This window comes from Rhopalosiphum padi, chromosome 4 (assembly GCF_020882245.1).
Source record: "Rhopalosiphum padi isolate XX-2018 chromosome 4, ASM2088224v1, whole genome shotgun sequence".
NCBI lineage: Eukaryota > Metazoa > Arthropoda > Insecta > Hemiptera > Aphididae > Rhopalosiphum > Rhopalosiphum padi.
In genome coordinates, this window is record NC_083600.1 from 16,476,791 (window position 1) to 16,483,342 (window position 6,552).

At 24.4% G+C, this 6,552-nt stretch overlaps 1 long non-coding RNA gene across 1 annotated transcript; it reads right to left on the reverse strand.

Moving 5' to 3' along the window:
- Window positions 1–2,980: 2,980 nt before the first annotated feature.
- On the reverse strand, window positions 2,981–5,773 carry LOC132928781 (uncharacterized). The gene is made up of 3 exons (XR_009662064.1): window positions 5,752–5,773; window positions 3,660–3,710; window positions 2,981–3,294 (listed from the first exon to the last, which is right to left on the reverse strand). It is a non-coding gene; the product is annotated as an uncharacterized LOC132928781 (long non-coding RNA).
- Window positions 5,774–6,552: the final 779 nt, after the last annotated feature.

Consider the following 6,552-nt stretch of genomic DNA (forward strand, 5'->3'; position numbering starts at 1 on the left):
AATGAGGAGGTTTATGAGTTTTTAACAAATTTAATCGATTTTTAAAGCATTTAATCGATTTTTACTGCTTTTTTATTGGAATTATTGTGTAGAATTATGACTTTTAATGAATTCTTAGATTAAGTTATGGAGGTATTGAGGAGGTTAATGGATTGTTAATGAATTTATACTGCCTTTTTGAGGTTTCATTGGATTTATGTGGAATTTTAACGAATATAATGGATTTTTAACGCTTTTATAATGGATTAATTGAGGATTGTTAACGATTTGAAATGAATTTTATCGATATTTAAAGAATTTAATCGATTTTTACTGCTTTTATTGGAAAAATTGTGTAGAATTATGACTTTTAATGAATTCAGAGATTCTGTTATGGAGGTATTGAGGAGGTTTATGAGTTTTTAACAAATTTAATCGATTTTTAAAGCATTTAATCGATTTTTACTGCTTTTATTGGAAAAATTGTGTAGAATTATGACTTTTAATGAATTCAGAGATTCTGTTATGGAGGTATTGAGGAGGTTTATGAGTTTTTAACGAATTTAATGGATTTTTAATCCTTTTTTAATGGAAAAATTGAGCATTATTAAGGAATTTGAATGAATTTTATCGATTTTTACGGGTTTTTGATTGTTTCATGGAATTTTTGAGGAATTTTAATGTATTTTATTGAGTTTTACTGCTTTTTTATTGGAATTATTGTTTAGAGTTATGACTTTTAATTAATTCGGAGATTAAGTTATGGAGGTATTGAGGAGGTTTATGAGTTTTTAACGAATTTTATCGATTTTTCCCGATTTTTTTGGAATAATTGTGTAGATTTATGACTTTTAATGACTTCGGAGATATTGATATGGTGGTGTTGAGGAGGTTTATGGATTGTTAATGAATTTATACTGCTTTTTTGAGGTTTCATTGGATTTATGTGGAATTTTAACGAATATAATGGATTTTTAACGCTTTTATAATGGATTAATTGAGAATTGTTAACGATTTGAAATAAATTTTATCGATTTTTAAAGAATTTTATCAATTTTCACCGCTTTTTTTGGATTAATTGTGTAGAATTATGAATTTTTACTAGCTTGGTGGCTATTTCATGGAGAAATTGAGGAGTTTTATGGATTTTTAACGTAAAATATCGATGTATATCTGGGATATGAGTATTGTACTTAGGAGGCTGGTATATCTTTGTAATTTATATTTATTAATTTATTTATTATATCAGTCACTAAATTAATAACAAATTTCTCAAGAAAGCTTGAGTACCACACAAACCAAGTTTAACCAACCACACCGGATCGAGTTTTTATATACGGTACTTGAATCTAGCACCATAGTGCTAAATTCAGGTACAGTTCGGAAATCAATAAATCAAATACATTCCCTACTGGTATTCAGTACTCTCCCATAATAATATTATATTATACTATATTACTTTTTTTTTTAATTCAGTGAAACCTCTAAATAGCGAACACTCTCGGTCACCAAAATGTTGTCCGTTATTGAGAGGGAATACATTTTTGAAATTTATGTGTATAATAATGTACATGTATGTATATATAATGTTATTACTTATTATTTATTGTAAATTATTACATTTTTATATTTTTACAAATTATTATTAATTATTATTATTTAAAGTATATTTTACAATTAATATCAAAACTATATACATGTATTTTTTAATTATTTTTGTTTGAAAAAATCGGTGAGCTTTGTCTGTTTATAATTACACTGTTTCTGTGCAATCTCAATAGTAATACGAGAATACATACGAACGTGAATACGTATTAATTTCAAATAAAGATTAGGAACTTACCATTATTTTAAAAACTTCCTATTAAAATAATGTCCGTTATTCGGAGAGTTCGCTTTTCAGAGGTTTTTCTTTTGAAATGTAGTGAAAATGTCTCCGTTCCCCAAAAAACGTCCGTTATTGGAGGTGTCCGTTAGTAGAGGTTTCACTGTATTTATAACAATAGGTTATATTATTATTACATAGGATATGTAGCATATGTAAATACGCCACCGGATCCTGCGAGCGACAACTGCGCCTTTTTCATTTTAACGAAAATATATATCAGTGTTGTTTTTTTATTTAGATTGGAGTGTTTTATATCTTTTAACACTCCGACGATCAGGAGGAAGATGATAGCATAAATTTCAATAATTTAATAATTACATCCGATAGGTAAACTTATATTCTCCTGCACTTATAAGTGTAGGAAAGAGTTCCACAGATTCCGGAATCTATTCAATGGTTGTGTCCCTTGTATTTGCCTCACATTATATTTATAACACACATACGTTCATTATTCTTATTTAACTTACATTTTGCATCAATTTTTATACTTACTCCTCGCCATTATTTTAGTTTTGCGTTATTATACTATAATTGTAATTATAAAATCTATTTTTATTTTTAAATATTGTATTATTTTAATTGAATGTTTTTTTAACTTGGAACAAGTACCAATTTTTATAACAAAAAAAAAATATTCTAGTATTTTATGAATGATTTACATATTATTTTAAATTTGCCAAAAAAATGTTTTGTTATTTCCCCTTAAAATTTTTTAGCACCCCATGTCTTTTTATTAGTATTGGCCTGGCTTAATTATCTGCTTAGTTTTAAGTTCATATACATATATACACTTAAATACACAGATATACACTCATAACCATAAGATACCTCATCAGTTTTTGACTGTACAACCATATTTTTTATGTGTATAATTATTAAGTTATTTAAAAATGACGACGAAAAACCAAATTTTATTTCGAAAAAAATAGATTTTGTTAAATAATAAAGTATCTCTCGTCTCTGATTTTCTATTTCATTTATTTATACAACATAGAAATATAACATAAATCTAAATTTACATACATATATTTTATTGTTAATTGTTTTTTACAACAGTGATTCTTAATTAGGTAATGTATTTTAATTTAACATTTCATTTTTGCTTGATTTTAAACATGTAATGTTATAATTTCTTATACTGGATAATATGGATAAAGATACTAATTAGAACATAAATTAAAATGAATAATTTTTTAAAAAAAGTAAAATTTCGACTATTTCATTAAATACAGTTTTTTTTTAAAGAAAGTTTCATTGACACCCGAAATAGTCCTATCCCAACCTAACCTAATATAAATTGTCGTTAGCTAACATAAACAAAATAACCTGTTCAAATCGCTCTGCATAATATCGTTTTCGAACATTAAACTCGTTTATACTATAATAAATACAATATCTGTTCACCAGGCCGGTTATGTGTTGTAATGCTAGAAAATTAATTTGGATTAAATTAGTTGAATGTTTAGCAACATAATAACTTAAGAATCGTTTATATACAAATAATATGAAGGTAAGGCTTTACCTCAAACCCTGTATCATTTTATTCAATACCTACTTCATTTAAGCAATGATTCTGGGAACACAGGTAATGTCAATCACCACATTATTCCGAGGCCAATACTGATTCAAATTATTTGTATATGTTTAATTATTACTTGATATAAATACAAATTATAACAGAACCCAGTTATAATTTTGCAATAAGTCACATCATCACAATATATACTCCATTTAGCCATAGGTAATATTTTGGTGTTTATAGTTAATAATAATGGTACACAATAATACATACATGATTCATTTTGTAGATAAGTGATTTGGGATTTATAATGTTTTGCTATATCTGTTAAAAATAAATTAAATTATGATAATTATCTAATCTTAAATTGTATAAATATTGTATATAAGTATAGTGGGGGTGTAGTGTATATAACTAAACAAATATCTGTAAAATTGATATAATATGGGATAACAGCAACAAATCAATATCTAGATAAAAACAAGGTGATATAATTGGAGTTTATCCATATAAAAATAACAACATCATCACACATTTTACTTTTATGCCAATACCACTATTCAAAACTATATAGTTGATTGCATTTTTAGACTTTTTTAATATAATTTATAATTGTACACAATTACACCGTTACACACCTCATTCATTATACGTACATACAACAACTCATACATTTTAATACATATTCATGCATATGTATACAATTGCAGTCAATGAAAATATGACAATTACCAATAATGATCTAAATATTAATCCTAAATATTTAGACATAAAAAACTTGAAATTTTCGTAAAATAATGTTACTGTCGATTCGTATACATAGCATAGTTTCCTTAGTTTCCTAAATACTTTAACTCTTATTGAGATTATCATTTTTCAATTTATTGCTATAAATATCAATAATAATGAATCTCATAGTCAAAAAAGTTTAAAAATGTAATTCAATATCCCACAAGTGTTGTCCTATAGGTATATCAAAATTTATTTAAAATAAATAGGCACAATCTGTTTTTATAAGGAAATATTTGTTAATCATTATTCACAAAACACTTTTGCAGTTGATAAATTATAAAACATGAAATCTCTAAAACTGAGGCTTGATTGTGAATATAATACGAAATTTCTCATGACTAATTCATAACTATAATAATTAAAAAATAAATAAGCTTTATATTTTAAGTACACACTGTGATAAAATAATATAATTACACAATGAATAGCAATATGTTAATTGTATTGTTATAATTCAAAAACATTATTTTGTTGAACATCATACTTTTACGTTTATTATAAATTTTACTATATGCAATGACATTTTAAAAATATAGATATCTAATTTAAGTTTATTATCTAAGGTAAATTGTTTAGGTACCAAACAGTTTTGCGGCGAGGTAGTATTGACTCAAGAGATGGGCATCATTTGAATATTTTTCAACTATAATTATTCGAATTATTTTCAGTGGTTTTTTCTTAGTTAACTTATGGTTGGTAGTTGGTACCTATTTTGGTAATGAAACATTTACGTGTTAAAAAACAATAGTTATCATTGTATTTTAAGTTCACTATTGTAAATCTTATTTTATTTGAAATAAATAGAAAAATACTATAAATGAAACAAATACCTATAGCACTAACCAAAGAAGAAACTATAGAATAAAGAATTCAAATATATTTGTATAACTTAATCTTAGCATTACGTATGTTTGAAAATTATTCTATTACATTATTATTCGAATCATCATATTTGAAAATTATTCGAATAATACTGTTTTTGAATTATTTGAATAATTATCTAAATAATATTTTTTCAAGCTATGATTGACTCATAGGTGAATAACAGTAATATAAATGTATATAATATCATATGTATTATACTCTTATACGTAATACAACAAATGAAATGGTTACGATAAAAATGCAACCAATGAACCAACCTACTATAAAATGTATAGTATAATACATTTTTGAATAGCAATATTAAATCAGTATACCTACTCAATGATTAGGCTGACCGATCGTCTCAGCTCACAATAGTTTTTCGAATAGGTACATTGATATATCATTGAGTTTATATTTTACACTATACCATTACTATACGAGTCACTCGACATATAGTATAGTATATATTATTATATAATTAAACAATTGAAATTTAAACATTAATGATCGTATTTATTCGATGATTTATTTATGCAAATTAAAATATTCTGCTATTTTTAATAGATTTATTTTATATTTTTTATGAGTTAAAAAATAGATTAAATAAATTCAAATGCATATTATATTTTAGATATTTTAAAGCAGAAAACGAATTTCAATGGTTATAAATATATTTTATAAACTATTAATTTAAAAACATACGTACTCCTTACTACGCCCTCTAAAAATAACATTAATTAACTGTTGTTTTAATGTGATATAATTTGTACCTATATGATTCTAACGTAAATCAAGTATAGAATAAAAACAAAATATACACACATGCTTATAAAATTGTTTGAATAAAACTACTTGTAAAGAGTCAACATGTTTGGTAAATGTGAATATGTCTACCAGGTTAATGATAAAAATAGTCATTCATTATCATTATTGAAGGATTTTATACCCGTGGTTATCATTTATCAGTAAGTAATTAAAAAATATAAAATAATAGTGACCATTATAAAAGTTATGTTACACAAATTCCATAAATTGAGCTACAATGTTCCATATTATATTAAGTTTATAAATATATATATCACTTACGTGTAAAATCTAGAAATAAAATCATTAACACACTAATTAATATATTATGTTATACTTTATGATACTATCTCACAGTATTATAAGTATAGTGAATACTTAATATTGTTTTAATACAAATATATCAATATGCTGACATTAACAATGATTAATCAATAATGTTTGTAAGACACTATTAGCTTTAAAATTCTAAGTGGAGCAATAAAATTGTTTATTTATTCAATACTGGCAGTTTAAAATATAATTTAAAATAATATAAGATATATGTACAATATTAAAAGGAAGAGTTAGATGATTAAACATTAATAATCCTCATCATTCTTTCATGTGGTTCATGAGCAACATATTTTATAATATATATTGAAACTTAAAATGTATAATTATCATGAGTAGAAAAATTAGGAACTTTGAAATTTATGTAGCA